The sequence below is a fragment of the Nannospalax galili genome, unplaced genomic scaffold (assembly GCF_000622305.1).
Source record: "Nannospalax galili isolate Female #2095 unplaced genomic scaffold, S.galili_v1.0 scaffold923, whole genome shotgun sequence".
Lineage (NCBI taxonomy): Eukaryota > Metazoa > Chordata > Mammalia > Rodentia > Spalacidae > Nannospalax > Nannospalax galili.
In genome coordinates, this window is record NW_008349753.1 from 844,778 (window position 1) to 860,888 (window position 16,111).

Below are 16,111 nucleotides of genomic sequence, written 5' to 3' on the forward strand. Positions count from 1 at the left end.
GGGGGTATATATAGAGATAAAATAAAAAAAAAAAGAAGAGAGAGAGAGAGAGAGAGAGAGAGAGAGAGAGAGAGAGAGAGAGAGAACCAAGACTGGTTCAACAATGCATCAGATGAGCCTGCTTCCTCAGGGTATAGTGGGTTCTCTGAACGGGAATGTTTTAGCCACGACATTAGGTGGCACTTGTGGGGCTCTGGACTGCACTCTGTGAACAGTGAAGGCTGTCGGGCTCTGAGGCTGATCATCTTGCCTTCTCCTTACCCAACTGTACTCTGCCTGCTGTTTTAATTGAATTATTTTGAAATCTGCTATTTCTGTCTCACTCCTTTTCCCTAAACTGTCATATCAGCCCTGCAGTTTGACTATGACACAGCTGCCAAATTTGACTCCAGAGATGGCTGCATCTCAGCGCCAAGAGAAGTGATGGTCCCTCTGTGCCATCCTGAGACTAGTTTAAGAGGTTAGGCATCTGGAAGGGGCTTGCCACTGTGCCTGATGAGCGTGTTCCCTTTCGTTTGATGTTGTTTTACTATCATCCCTGGAGGAACAGGGAGGTCGTTAGCGCCACCTGAACACGGAGGACACGAACCAAAGAAACCACTAAAATGCACCAGGATTGGGTAAACAGAGACTGTGGGTTTTCATAGATTCCTTCTACAGAGACTTTAAAGTCTCAAAGCACCAAAGATTGAAGGTGACAATTTTTAGAAGTGGAAGAATCCTCAGAGTGCAGCCCACTCATGTTCTAGACAGGGAGCTTGGAGGCACAGTGTCACTGAGCACCTTGTTCAAAAGTCCTGACTCTCAAGCCCAGGGGTTGTTCACTCAGAGGACCACATCTTTGCCAGTAAGGCCAAATACCACCACAGGTTCTAAGATGCAGCGTGCCAGCAATGTGTACTTCATTTCATTTAGTTATATTTACTTGCTTTAGATACTCAAGCCAATTATCGCCAGGAAAAACAAAAGCAAAAAACAAAACAAAACAAAAAACCCGTCAAGTAGAAGGTGAAAAAGACACAACAGAAGCAGCAGCAATCACTTTAAGGAGCATTAACTATGTCCCAGGATAGGCAATAGTTGGAAGACTAGCAAGTGTGGCATTCCCAGGAACCTATTTCCTCCATTGCGAAGTAAAATGGACAGAGAAGAAAGAAGACTTCTGAGGAGCAAACGAGAAGGTGGGACTGTAATGGCCAAGCCACAGAAACCGCTTTCCAAGTTTCAATAGGAAACGTAAATACCAATAATATACTTCTCACTTAATCTAACTTGAGAGATAGCACCTCTTTTTAAAAAGAATTTTAAATTTATTTTTATGTTATATGCATGAGTATTTTACCTGCAAGTATGTAAGTGCACCTGTATCTTGTAACGTCTGTGGAGACCAGAAGAGGGTGTCAGATCTCCTGGAACTGGAGTTACAGATGGTTGTTAGCTGCCATGTGGGTGCTGGGAACTGGTTCTCTGTAAGAGCAGCCAGGACTCTTAACTGCTAGGCCATCTCTCCAGCCCTAAGAAGACACCTTTTGATATATTGTATGGCACAGAGTTGTTTCTTGTTAACTCAAAAAAAAAAAAAAAAAAAAAAAATTACATTCCCTGCTTTTTTTTGCTGTTTTTTAGAAATTTCCTCCTCTTCCTCTCCCTCCTCCTCCTCCTTCAAATTGGGACAGGGTCTCACAGCATAGGCCAGGATGGTCTGGAATGTAGTCCAGGCTGACCTCAAACTCTTGATAATTCTTGTGCCTCATCCTTCCAAATGCTAAGATTGCAGGCATGAACCACTACATCTGTCCCCAAGATGTTTATTACATTATTTCAAAATCTGATAGAAATTTTGATAATTACCAAATGAACACTTCATAGCAAACACAGCTTAAAGGAATGGGATTAATGGTGCAATGCTGGCAGATCTTGAGTTGAAGAGGAATGGGGCATATGCTCTTACTGTTTCCTTCCACCTTTAACTACTGTCATATAAAAAGCTAGACTATTTCACTTTGTAGAACTGAGAAAATATATTTAAATGTTTCAAAGAAAAAATACCACAAAATATCATTTTGATATCATTTGATAAAGTCATAGATGAGTTATACTTCTACTTCTAGTGGCTGTTCCCGCTTTGAACAGACCATCTCCCAACATCAAAAGCAACAAGAGGTGGGAGTGGTGGTGCATGCCTTCAGTTACAGCATTTGGGAGTCAGAGGCAAGAGAATTGCTAGGAGATCCAGGCCAGTCAGAGCTATAAGGACAGACAGATAGATTATAGATAGATAGATGGACAGATGGACATATGGATAGATGGATAGATGGATAGGTGAATAGATGGATAGATGGATAGATAGATGTATAGATGATGGATAGATAGATGATAGATAATAGATAGATGATAGATGATAGATAGATGATAGATAGATAGATAGATAGATAGATAGATAGATAGATAGATAGGCAAATGCAGCAGGGGTGATTGGGGAAGATTCTTAACAGCATCAGAGTCCCCATATGGAAATACATAATGGTAGGTAGGTTTTGGAATCAAACGTTTCCTAATGTGTTTACTCTACCACATTAAAAAAACAAAACACAAAACACACATATACACTATCTTATTTCCTGAAAGTTATTACAACTATGTGAATGTCTTCTCACTGGCACCATAAATCATCTTATTAATAAAACTTTTAAAGAATAAAACACTTCCTACAGAAGCCTAGTAGATTATTTTAGAGTCTGTAATGTACTCTGAAATAGTCTTGCAAAGCTGTGTCGACATATAAAACACCATGTACTCTTGAGTCTATGACCGTACTTTTTTTCCTTTTGCCATGAAAAACATCATTAAGTGTCTCAAAATAATGTCTTCTCCCAAATGGGCTATGAATTATGGATGCTACCTCCAGATTGAAGGGAATGCAGAAGAAAGGGAAGAACATATTTTTCCTAAAAGATAAATTTGAGGGAGATCTCTATTTTAAATATTTAATATTTAAATTAAATATCAAAATGGTCTCCTTCACCATGGAGATGTGCATTACAAATAGAAATGGGAGATGGCCCTGTGTCCCAGAACGTACTCTGTGCTTGAGTGTGTGTGTGTGTGAGTGTGTATGTGTGTGTGTGAGTGTGTGTGTCTGTGTGTGTGCATCTCTGTGTCTCTGTGTGCATCTGGGTGTGTGTCCTTGTGTGTCTGTGTCTGGGTGTATGTTTGTATATGTGTATGTCTCTATGTGTGTCTGTGTGTACGTCTGTGTGTGTCTGTGCATACCTCTGTGTGTCTATGCATCTCTGTGTCTCTGTGTGTGTCCTTGTGTGTCTGTGTGTGTGTATCTGTGTGTGTCCTTGTGTGTCTGTGTCTGTGTGTATGTCTCTGTGTGTGTCTGTGTATGTCTGAGTCCGAGTCTATGTATGTCTGTGTGTCCCTGTGTTTCTCTGTATGTGTGTATGTGTGTTTCTTTGTGTGTCTCTGTCTGTGTCTGTGTGTCTCTCTATGTGTGTGTGTCTGTGTCTGTGTGTGCCTGTGTGTGTGTCTCTGTGTACACGCATGAGTCTGTTGGGTGGGTAGTGCAGTGGGGTGGATGACTAAACTGGGCTTGTTAAAGAAAGGAGAAACGTGGTTGCTCCTGTTCCATAACAGGTACTCGAACCCCAGTAGAGACCAGTTGATGAGGAAGAATGAAGAGGGACAGAGGGAAAGAGCCCATCAATGACAGTGAATTCCAAACCAAAATGCCACATTTAGTAAAAGACTATTAAAGACAAAAGGAGGCTAGGAATGACTTTTACAAGATGGGCATAATCTGGACTAATTTACTTTGCCTTGACATCAAAAGTTACTGTTTATAATGTAAACAAGCTCACTGAGCTGTGTGCTTCCCTCCTGACCTGGGCACCTGTCCTTAATCCCCCAGGACCCTTCTTTGTCCACCACCCAAGATAATGACTGAATTTATGTATCACATCAAAGTGCTGAAAGAATGTTTTTCTCATTTCAAGCAACAAGAAAGATTGAAAAGTCTATTTATAATTGTGCGTGGTATTCTAGATGAGGGCTCAAAGGGCAAGATTCTCTGTAAAGATACGGTGGGTCCTGACTTTACTTCCCATTTCATGCTGCACATACTGTTTGAATCAAAGGATGAGCTCAGTTCCAAGAGACATCTGAAGGAATGGTGGGTACTCCACAGTGTGGGTCCCCTTGCCTCAGGCTGTCCCTTCATTAAGCATCACCTCAACGTGGCTTAGAAATGCAGTGAAAGAGAGAAAAGGGACTTTTGAGCAGATCATAGTGTGTGGAAGAAGACCACTACAAGCAGCCAGGACTGGAGGGAGGAAGGTGTAAAAAACAGCAGCTTTCAAACTCGGAACGTGGTTTATGAGAAGGAATTCTAATCTTTTACTCACACCACATCCTGTAGGACTTTTGTTTAAGGAAAAGCCCTGATATCCTGAGCCTGGAGTAGTGGAGCTCTTCTCCCTTCGCACATAGCCAATCAGGGAAGACTGGGAGGTTGGACCCCAGCCAATGGGGAAAAGGCACAGCTCTCTTGCACCAGGGATAAAAGTCCCCCAAGCTTCTGGGGCCTTTGTGTGCTTGCTGATCTGGTTGATCACATAAGTCTCCCTTTTGCAAAAGTAAAATCTGCCTCACCAGTTACTTTGGCTTTGTCTGCATGTTCTTTGTATGGAATCCACAGGGTCCTTGGACCTTGGATTTTATTTCTAACAAAGGGAAGAAGAGCCCCAATCCCATACACAATACTGAGAGGGAGGACACAAATTACTCAAGTGACTAAGATGTGACAACTAGAAAGACAGTTTTGATCTGGAACCTGAAGTCTCTTTAATGTTAATTATGCTTTTATATATAAGGGGAGGAATTAATCATATAATTAATCCCACTCTCTGAGGTAAATCACAGTGGATACAGTAAGAAAAGAGTTGGGGCTGGGGAAATGGCTCAGTAGATAAAATGTTTGCTGGCAAGCATGAGGACCTGAGTTTTGGATCCCCAGTACCCACATAAAAGCCAGGTGTTGGTGGTCTATATCTGCAATCTCAGGACAGGGACTAGAGATCCCTGGAGCTCAGTGGACAACCTGACTGAATTGACAAGCTCCAGGTTCAGTGAGAAATCCTGACTCTAAAAATAAGGTAGAGAGTGATTAAGAAAGACAGTGGATGTCAGCCTCTAGCATCTACACCTATGTACACATATGTGCACATACACACTTGTGCACCCCCCCACACACAAAGAGCTATAGCTAATTAAAGAATAAGATAAATGTATTCTGGTGAAGCAATCACCTAAATTCTTTATTTGGTTGGTGGTTAAAGAAAGTAAATCAGTCCCTGCTATTTACAGGTTTATTTTCTATAGTTTTAGTTATCCAGGCAAACATTATTCTGAATAAAGTAAGTAGAAAATGCTAGAAACACATAATTGGTAAATTCTGAGTCACATGCTGAAATCTCATGCTGCCTTATTCTTTCCCACTTGAGACAAGAATCATCTTGTGCACACACAAGGTATTTGCTACCCCCCCCCGTTAGTTACTTAGTGCCCATCTTGAGTAACAGATCCGCTGCTGTGGTTTTGCAGCTGCTCATGTTCAAGAAACCTTATTTCACTTAATAATGGCACCAAAGTACCAATTCTTATTATAAAACATTTTTATAACTTTTATTTTTCTTATTATTTTGCCTAATGTATAAATTGAATTTTATCATAGGTATGTATGTATAGGAAAAATAATCACAGTATATGTAAGATTCAGAACTATTCACTTTTAGTCATGTGCCTTGAAGCATTTCCTCTGAGGATGAGGAAGGACCAATACATTTCCACACACCATGACAGACAGAGGATGTTGTCTATTCTTTTAACATGTCCATAGTCAAAGAAACTAGAACAGTTTCTCCATGATGTTCGTTGTGAGCAAGATGTGTTATTTAGTCAAATGCTCTGCCATTTGTACTTCCAAGATGTGCTATTTAAATCTCTTTCATTGAGGGACTGGAGAGATAGCTCAGTGGTTGAGAGCACTGGTTGCTCTTGAAGAGGACCTGGGTTTGGTTCCCAGCACCCAGATAACGGATAGCAACCATCCATAGCTCCAGTTCCAAGGGATCTAAGGCATTCTTCTGGCCTCTGTGGACACTGCACACATGGGTGCACTTACATACATATAGGCAAAACACTCATACACATAAAATTAAATTTAAAAACTAAGATTGCTTCCACTGGGAGACCACCCTGGCAGTGGTGAACTAGAAGGAAGTTTTGCAGTGGGTTCCTCTCCCTAACTCGTTCATTTCCCAGGCTTGAGTATCTGTCCACAGCTCTACTTTACCAGTTCCTGTATATTCTGTGGCTCGTTCTGTGTCATGCCTTCCCACACAACAGGTTTTTCTCCACTGGAGACTTTCTCTAGTGTCTCACTTGAGGTCCATCCACTGTCTCCCTTTCAACAGTCCAGCTCAGCTCCCTACTCTTTCAAGCCTTTGATGATGTCTTTGGTGGTACCTTCCCCAGTTCTGTGAGCTCCATCATGCCCAACCTCACATCTACTTTGGTCCCTCCACATCTGTGGTGCCCATCACTCGGCTCATGAAGCAGTTGCCAAATGAATGAATGAGTGATGAATCACAGTTTCCCATATAAAGGCATTGTCTGTATTTCTCTAGATCCAGGAAGCTAGGCTTTAGTTGCCACTGGCCACATCCTAGGATCCCCTCAATTCCCTAGGGAACTCTGAGAACGAGCTTTTCAGCAATACTCTGGCTCGGTCTTGCAGATAGCTCTTCTTCATGGATGCAGAGTAAAAGGGTTTGCACAGCTGTCCTTAAGGAAGGGTGACGAGCAAAACACTGCAGATGCCAGCTCCAAGGTCAGAGCACCATCAGATACACTGAAATAATACTGCCCACTCTCCTGCCTCCTTAGAGACGCTCATTCTGGTAAGCCTTGGCTAATCACCATGCCTGAATTTCTGCACAGCAGTCGGCGATCCACAGCTAAAGACAACTTTCTTCCTCTCTGTTTGAGTCGCTATTGATTCTGTCGTTGAGAAGGAAGCTAAGTGCTATCCAAATACCAAATGTTCCATATGGTGGTGTGATTACCATCCTTGCTGCGGCTACACGCAGCCTTCCTGCACACACTCATGAGGTACCTCATCTGAGTCTGGAAGAACACAGTGAACTCTTTTCCTGACCTATATTTGCCAGCATATTTTTTTTGTCCTCTCTCCCATGAACTTTATAATTTTGTTCAGTTTAAATAAACATATATGTCTGAACATAAGTTTTATTTTCTTATTCACCTCCATTGTCACTTAAAGGAGATTTATTTATGACCATTAAAGAGGTATTCGTCAGCTAAAATCTCCTAATTAGGAATTCAGATGTTTCTGTTTTGCTCAGTACAGAGCTGTCCAAATTAGACTGGAAATTAAGGCCCCAGTGAACGCAGCGCCTTACACACACAAGCCGGTTGTAGAACCAGTGAAAGGCAGTTGCTGATGCCATCCAAGTGGCCCTGTGTTTGCCTCATTTGATGCCAAGTAACCTTTTGGCCGCTTTCCCTTCAATCTTGAGATGTAGTCAAGGGTGCAGGAACTCAGAGCCCAGCTCTCCTTTTGGTGTCTGTGTAGGTTGGCGCTGCCTTGCAAGCACTTGGAGGAGGTGCTTCTGACTTCACTTTCTTCCTCTTCCTTTTAGTGAAATGACGCTTATTTAGCAATAGGGAGAAGACAGGAGCCAAGTAGGGCAGCTCACACATGGTGCCAGGAGGCTAGGGACACGCACTTTGTGGCTCACAGGAGGCCTGCAGCCTGCCTGACCCAAGATACTTTCTGTACCCTGACAAGGCAGTCTGGGTAGGAATGAGGTTCTGGTGTTACTCAGAACTGACCCCGGGCACCTGTGGCAGGGCTGATGCCTGGATGTCCCAGCCAGGTGACAGGGTAGTGATTCCAAAACCCTGTCTCTGCCTTGAAGGTTTCCAGTGAGTAGCGTTCTCTGGACAGCGCTGACTTGGTGAACACTAATTAAATTCATTCTGAAGTATATTTAGACTCCTTCAGACATCAGAGGAGGATGAACAAACATGAGGAAGGAGGGAAAAATCATTGGTATCACACTTTGTTTACTTATATCATGATCACTTTCTCTTTTTAAAGATTTTATTTATTCATCCATTCATCCATTCATTCATTCATGTATGCACACACGTGTGCAAGCGCATGCATCTGTGTGCACTTGGAGAGGCCAGAGGAGGGCATCGGATGTTGTCCTCTATCTCTCTCCATGTATTCCTCTGATGCAGAGTCTCTCCCTGAACCTGGGCCTCCTGTCTTCTAGGCTAGGCTGTAAGCCAGTCTCCATTTGCCGTTCTAGATGAGGTGACAGGCATAGCTTGTCATATGGATGTTGGGATCTGGATTCTGGTCCTTATAGTTATAGAGCAATGGCTCTGATTTGCTGACCTATGGAATCTGCAGCCTCTGTGTCCTGTAGGGCTACCATAACTCTACACAGTTACCTTCCTACCGCTGTGCACAACATATGCATGTTTTACTCTACACAGACCCACATGCTCCTAACCAATGAGGAGTCTAACTACAGAAAGATGCTCATGAAGGCTTTTATGAAACACCTTCTTATTCTTTTTAAGAAGTGAAAAACTTTGTTTTCCATTGGAGAATTATGGCTATTCAGTGATTTCACAATTGTCTAAAAATACTTGGCTGGAAAGAAAGAACTTAAAATTCCCCAGGGCTCTTACACTCCTCCTTGATTTAGTATTATTTCTCAAATGTCAAAATCTGGCAAGTTTTAAGTGTGCTACTGTCTACAGAAGAAAAGTTCTTCAAAACAGTACAATCTGCAAGAAAATCCTCTTCTCTTCATGTACATGCGTCCTCTCACACACAGACATACAGAGATCCTTTTCTCATCATCAACTGGCAAAGACTTTTCTTATTTCTGGAACTCTCAGCATCAGAAGATTGTGAGGACATTTCCCCTGAAAGTAGGATCTAGTATGATTTGATTAAAAACAAGTATCAAGACTCTTAATACCTGAAAATTTTCCATTATGCTGTTCACCAATAAGCAATTATCCTAAGGAAGCCACTAATAAGGGGACTAAAATCAAGCTACATAAACATTTGGTATCATAAAAGTAAAAAATATATCTAAATTACTCAGTGCCCAGCTGGAGGGGATCAACTGAATGAATTTTGAGATACATGATTAATAGTATAATATATAATGATGAAAAATTTCATTGGAAAAATATATTACTATTGAATAATGTTGACTATTAGAGGAACAAATATGGGGCTAGAAAGATAGTTCAGTGGTTAGGAGCACTTTCTGCTCTTGCGGAGGATCAGGGTTCAGTTCCCAGTACTCACACAGTGGCTCACAACCATCCATAACTCCAGTTCCTGGGATCTAATGCTCTCTTCTGGCCTCTGTGGGCACTGCACACATGTGGTGCACATACATTCACACAGGCAAACACTCAACCCATGTTTGATTCTCAGCACCCATGTCAGGCAGCTCACAACTACCTATAACTCCAGCTCTAGGGGGATCCAACCCCTTGGACTACCATGGGCATCCACATTCATGTACACATGCTCACATACAGACACACAAAAACACCTACATAATTTAAAAAATATTCTCTTAACCACCGAGCCAACTCTCCAGCCCCAAATTATCCTTTTTTTAAATCTATGCCTTATCACACATCTTAATCAGTCATCTCAAAATAAATATTCTTTTCTTTCCTATTGAAAACATAGGCAATGGGAATTGGAGGGATGGCTCAGTGGATAAAACAGGTGCTTCTCAAGGATAAGGATCAGAGAGAGTCCACACCACCAGAACTCATGTAAAAGGCATGTGGACATTGTGGCCCACCTGTAATTCCAGCGGTTAGAAGGAAGAGACACTTGGTACTCCAGCAAGCTGGCTACTTAGACCACCCTATCAATGAGCTCTGGGAGACTCTGCCTCAATATGTAAGGCACAGAGTGACTGAGAAATGTCAACCTTGGGCCTCCATATGCACTGACATAGATATGAAGCTGCACACATGTGTGAACTCACAGTTGAGTCAACATACTCACACGTGTATGCACACCACACACATATACATGCAAAAAAGCAGCAGATCTATTTTTATAGAGCCAATTAGAATAAGTAGAAAGATAATATGTTAACGAGTAGACTGATGTGTGTGTGTGTGTGTGTGTGTGTGTGTGTGTGTGTGTGTAAGAACAGACTTGCCCCTTTACTTGTCTTGGAACTTGATAAGTAAACAACGATTACTTTGGTTAGAGGCTTTGGAGCTGCTCACCTGTGCTGTACGCTTTCATCGCAGTGTGGAACACAGCAGCCGGCTCCTCCCCAGTGGAGCTTTTCACACAGATTTTTCTTGAGTAGAAAAGGTGGCAATAGAGGGACTCAGTGTGAGAGGGCCGAACCTGTGGTTATAAAAACAAGACTCTTGGTTAGGCAGCTTTGTGGCCTTAATTAACACTATGTGAAGTCACTAAAAAGAGAAACTTCATACCTCTCTCTCTCTCTCTCTCTCTCTCTCTCTCTCTCTCTCTCTCTCTCACTGTTATTAACTAAGAAGTCAAAAAACTCAGTAAGCAGATCAGCCTTGTCTTAGTTTGTTCTTCATTGCTGTGACAAAACACTCTGACCAATACCAACTTGGGTAGGAAAGGGTTTATTTAGCCTACATCTCCCAGGTCACAGTTTATCAGGGAGCCTAAGGCAGGGACTCAGGGAAGGAACCCGGAGGCAGGAGCTGGAGCACAGGCCTTAGAGGAGCACTGCTTACTGGCTTGCTCCCTTGGCCCCTGCTCAGCCTTCTTTCTTGTGCCACACAGGCCCACCTTCCCAGGGGTGGCACCACCCACAGTGGGCTGGGCCCTCCCACATCACTCATCAAGAAGATGCCCCTCAGACATGGCCACAGGCCAGTCCAATAGAGGCAATTCCCCAACTGAGGCTCCCTCAACCCAGGTGTGTCAAGTTGACACTAAAGCTATCTAGCACAAGCCGCTTCCGCAGCATGAGTGAGTTCTGGCCAGCAAGTGCTTCCTTCTTCATCCCCTGACCTGAAGAACATCAACATCAATACAATTCTCCTCGAGGTCGACAAGATGGCTCAGTAGATAAAGAAGCCTGCTGCCAAGCCTGATGACTTGATTCAATCCCTCCACCCCATGTGGTGGAAGGGGAGGGCTGATTCCTCTAAGTTATCTTCTGGCCTCCATACATGCACAGTGGCTCAGGTGTGCATGGCTGACTCACACAGTACATGATAAATAGATTAAGATGTAATAAATAGTTTAAAAGGGAAAAGTCTTGATTCCAAGGTTTCAGAGAAATATAAAGTCCTTAGCTCTTCCCCAGAAACTGTCAGACACATGCTGAATTGTAGCTTTCTTATTAAGACTCTTTTACAAGTCGTTGAGTTCTGGAAGCTCAGTCAGGTATTTATGTCAGAAGCCCAACGATTTTACTCTCAAAATCTGAGTTTCTTTCTGTTGAATAAGATGGTAACAATGGACACCCAAAGCCATCACCGCACAGACCACATGTCCACAAAGCTCCTGGTGCAAAGCTAATCAGGTCACCTCCTCATCGCTTCATGAGCAAGCCAGTCATCCCCATCACCTCTGTACTACACACAAGAAAACTGATTGGGTGTAGACAGGCAGGTGATGATAAAGTCAGTAGTGAGGTTGATGTGGTTCACACAGCGTGCTTATAATGCCAGGCCCATGGCATCGCTACAGAACTGAATCCTCATCGGGTATGTGCTTATGATTTAAAATTTTAACACTAAGTCAATATCACGTCATTTCTCCCCAAAGTTGACACATCACCTAAGTTCTAATATTACCAATGTTTGGATAGGATAGTCCTTTGATTTTAATTTCCAATTTCAACTGAACTCAGTATGTTTATGTTATAACCGAGACTGAACTGATGGTTAATCTCAACTGTCAACTTGATTAAATCTAGACTCACCCTGGAGAGTCTAGCACCATTCCCTGGGCTGGGATCCTGCACTGAACAAAAGGAGGCAGTGAGCTGAGCACCTGTGTCCATGGCTCACTGCTTCCTGACTGTGGATACAATGTGACCAGCTGCCTCAAGCAGCTACATCCCTACCTGAGGAGTGGCCTGTATTTTCAAACTGTGAGCCAAATAAGCCCTTCCTCCATTCCATTGCTTTTGTTGGGGTATTTTATAACAGCAACAGGAAAAGTAAGGCTTTAGTTCAGCAAATTAAAAATATGCCAGATAATGCCAAACCTAGATGTTGAAATACTAAATAAAAGCCTAAAATACATACAAACTATTTCTGCCCAGCTAACAACTCCCTCAGACTCTACTCAATAAACTGTTCGTGCTTTAAAAAGACAAAGGTGTACAATCCAAGCCCTACCTACGTGGTTCAGTTTCATTAAAAAGAAGGTAGATAATAGCTCAGTGTGGTGTGCTCACCTGTAATCTAAGCATTTGGCAGGTAGAGGCAGGAAAATGAGGAGTCTGAGGCCAGACTGGGCTAAGCAGGAAAATAATAAAATAAAAAATCATCTAAATGAATATACAGAAATAAATGGAGATACTTTATGCATAATAGGTAAACAGCTTTATAAAAAGAGCTTCAAGATGTTTACCTATTTACAAATTCTTAGAGTTGAGGTCTCAAAAATCACAGCAACACAAAATAAACATAAACTTACCAAGAAACCAACAAAATTTAGTATGGGTCCTGTCGTGGTTTGCACATAGTTTGAAGGATGGGAGCATGTGTTAGAATGTTGTCCCCACTGTGGTGATGTTAAGTGAGCTGTGGCAAGACCTTCAAGAGGGGGAGACTGGTAGGCAGAAATTAAGTCACTGAGGTCACTGCCCTCAGAAGGGAGTGAAATAGCTTTCCTGAGGCTCTGACTTGGTTCTTTAAAGAGGTTTGTTAAAAACAAAACAAAAAGGGGGCGGGCAAGACTAGCCCCTGGCTTCCTGTCTTGCCATGAGGTCTCTCTCTCCCAGGAACTCCCAACATACCATTCACCATGGTTTGACAAGCCAAATGGCCCTTACCAGGCCCTGCACCATGCTCTTTGAACTTTAAGCCTCCCAAACTGAGATAAATGGACCTCTTTTCTTAATACTCAGCCTTGGGTATGCCACCATCATACCAGAAAATGGAGGATGATCCCCTTTTATGCATGTGTACGCTGTAGATATTTATCTGCTCTGCTCTGGTTGTGCTTGTGGGCTTCTGCAATGACTGTCCCTGGGTCAGCAAGCCAGCCCCTCCTTGATAATAGCTCATTCTTCAAGGTCTACCTCTAGTTGGCATTCTTAAAATATTTTATTTTTTTATTTTTATGTGTATGAGTGTATTGCCTTTATGTATGTCAGTGCACCATGTTGCGCAATGGTGTGGCGGTCAGAAGAGGGCTGCGGATTCCCCTGGAACTGGAGTTAAGGATGGTTCATAGCTGCCATGTGGGTGCTGGTAATCGAACCCGGGTCCTTTGCAAGAGCAGTCAGTGCTCTTAACTGCTGAGCCATCTCTCCAACCCCTATAGTTGCCATTCATTTGTGATGTCTTCCCTCTACTTCCCCCTGGTGTTTTCCAGAAATACACAGGGTGGTGTCTGCCCTTTCTCATGTTCTCTAGCTGAGCACTAGCATCATCTTCCAAATTATGCTCCTGTTCAACCATCAAGTCATTGACTGTTGCCACTGGCACAGAGCTCAACTCTCCCCTGCAGCCTCATGACTCATATGGATGATCTCAAGGGCGCTGTGACTGGCTTCCTTCCTTGCACCCTGGCCCCTACAGCCCATTCCTCTACCACCTTCCCCTCAGCTCCTGCTTACTGCCCTGCACTGGCTTTCCACTGAGTGTCTATTCCCAATGCCTGCCCCTTTCCAGCTCTGCAGGTCAGTGGTTCTGCTTTCTTTCAATGCCGTCAAAGCACTTTGTTCTGGCCCAGCAATGCTGTCTTCTGGACTCAGTCTGCCCCCAAATTGCTCCCTATTTCAGCCAATGACCTTGGGTTCTTTTCTCCCTCCACTCTCAGCTGAGGTCCCTTCTCTCTGGAGGAGTCCATGCCAGGTCTCTACCTCCTGTGTGCAGTTACGGGACCATTCTGTCTTCATTGTACTCCTCACAGTGTCACACTTTTTTTTTAAGGCGAGGCCCATGTAGCCCAGGCCTCAAACTCCCTGATGCGTAGCTAGACTCCTGACCCTCCTTGCCCTCTACCTCCCAGTGTTGCGATTACCCGCATGCACACACACCCAGTCCATAGAGTGCAGGAGCTTCATGCACGCTAGAAAGCACTCTACAACTGAGCTACATCTCCAGCTCAGCTTCACAATTTTTGGCTTGATTCATTGGCTCATTTCCCCCACAAACAAGGGAGCTCCAGGAGCTCAGAGTTGTGTGAATTCTTGCCCTCCTTTGTGGCTCATTTTTCAAACCTTGGAGAGAAGACCACGTTTCTGGGAAGACATTCCATGGTACCTACAAAGAAGAAAAGGCCCTCTTATCCTGCGGTTCCTCCCTCCTTTTACCTATCAGTATAAAAGCAATGGCCATACTTTCTTGTATGTCATTATTAAGCAACTCCTTCCCCTATATTTCAATTTCCTTAAAAGCAAAAGCAAAACTTTCATCTCATCATAGCAGCCCCTGGACTCAGCGGTCTGGCACATAGAAGTCATTACTTTCTGAAGGGCCAAAAAGGAATGTGCATATACAGGTGTGCGTCACTCAATATCAGGAAGAAATTCTGAGAAATTATCAAGTGACCATCATAAAGTGTACTGGCAGAAACACAGATGTGGACGTCCAGCCTACTATAGTCCTAGCTCGTATGGGATAGCCTGGACCCCTTGGGCTACAAACCTTCACAGTATGTACCAAACTGGAAACTGTAGGAAACTGCAGCATGTACTTAAGTATTTGTGTTTCTAAACATATTTACACATAGAAAAGGTACAATAAAAATATTAGCCAATGGGAATTTTTCAAGTCCGTATTAGTTACATATTAGTTACTTTTATTGTGATTATGACAAAATACTCAAGGAAGGTAACTCACGGAGAAAGAATTCATTTGGCTCACAGATCGAGGGTATAGTTCACTAGGGTGGGGAAGGCATGGTGGCAGAAGCTTGAGGCACATGGGTGCAGTCAGGAAGCAGTGAGAGGGGACTTCTAGTGCTCAGCTTCTCCTTTTTATTCAGCCTGAGACCCCAGGCATGGGACAATGCTGCCTGTATTTAGGGTATTTCCACCTCACTTAACCCCATGGACAGGCCCAGAGATTTATCTGCTAAGTGAATCTAGATCTCGTCAAACTCATAGTCAATATTAGCCATCATAAACGCCATTAAAATGCTATCATTGTATATAGCATTGATCTAAATGCCATGTGGCACACACACACACACACAGAGCTCTATCGCATGTACATATATGTACATATATATTTCATATGTGCAAAGCACCAGAGCTGAGCATTTAAAAGATATAATTTTATCATGCAGCCCAGGCTGGCCCTGAACTCATATAGCTGAGAATGTTTTAGACATGGAGTCTAGCTGACAGATGAAGGGCTGTAGGTGCTGGCATAGAGGCTTATAACCAGCCCTGTTCCTACCTGAGGTCACTGTTTTCTGATTCCCCAGATGTGAGAGATCACAGTAGAAGCTCCCACCACCATGCATGGAGCCTCAGCTGGCATGCCTAACCCCCGTGAAACTGTAAACCAAACAATATCCTTTTCCCTCAGATTTGCTTCTGTCAGGAAATTGCTGACAAACAACAAGAAAAGCATGTCAGCGAACACACAGGTAGTCGCTCGTCTGAGTGTGGAGAAGAGGCCCTAAAGGTTAAAGGTTAGGGGCTAGAGAGATTGCTCGGTGGTTAGGGGTTCCTGCAGCTCCTTCAGAGGACCAGAGTTCAGTTCCCAGCACCCACATTAGGTGGTTCTTAACTGCCTGTAACTCCAACTCCAGGGATCTGAAGCCTTCTTCTGGACT

The 16,111-nt window shown here is 43.2% G+C and overlaps 1 protein-coding gene across 8 annotated transcripts in view; it reads right to left on the bottom strand.

Annotated features, from left to right (window-relative positions):
- Nucleotides 1-16,111, bottom strand: part of Atxn1 (ataxin 1) — a 470,135-nt gene that overhangs the window by 267,697 nt on the left and 186,327 nt on the right. For all 8 annotated transcript variants that reach the window (XR_003851711.1, XR_003851710.1, XM_017801654.2 and 5 more), the window contains one exon: nt 10,381-10,507. The gene's annotated coding sequence lies outside the window, so the exon portion shown is untranslated. The remainder of the gene's footprint in view (nt 1-10,380; nt 10,508-16,111) is intronic.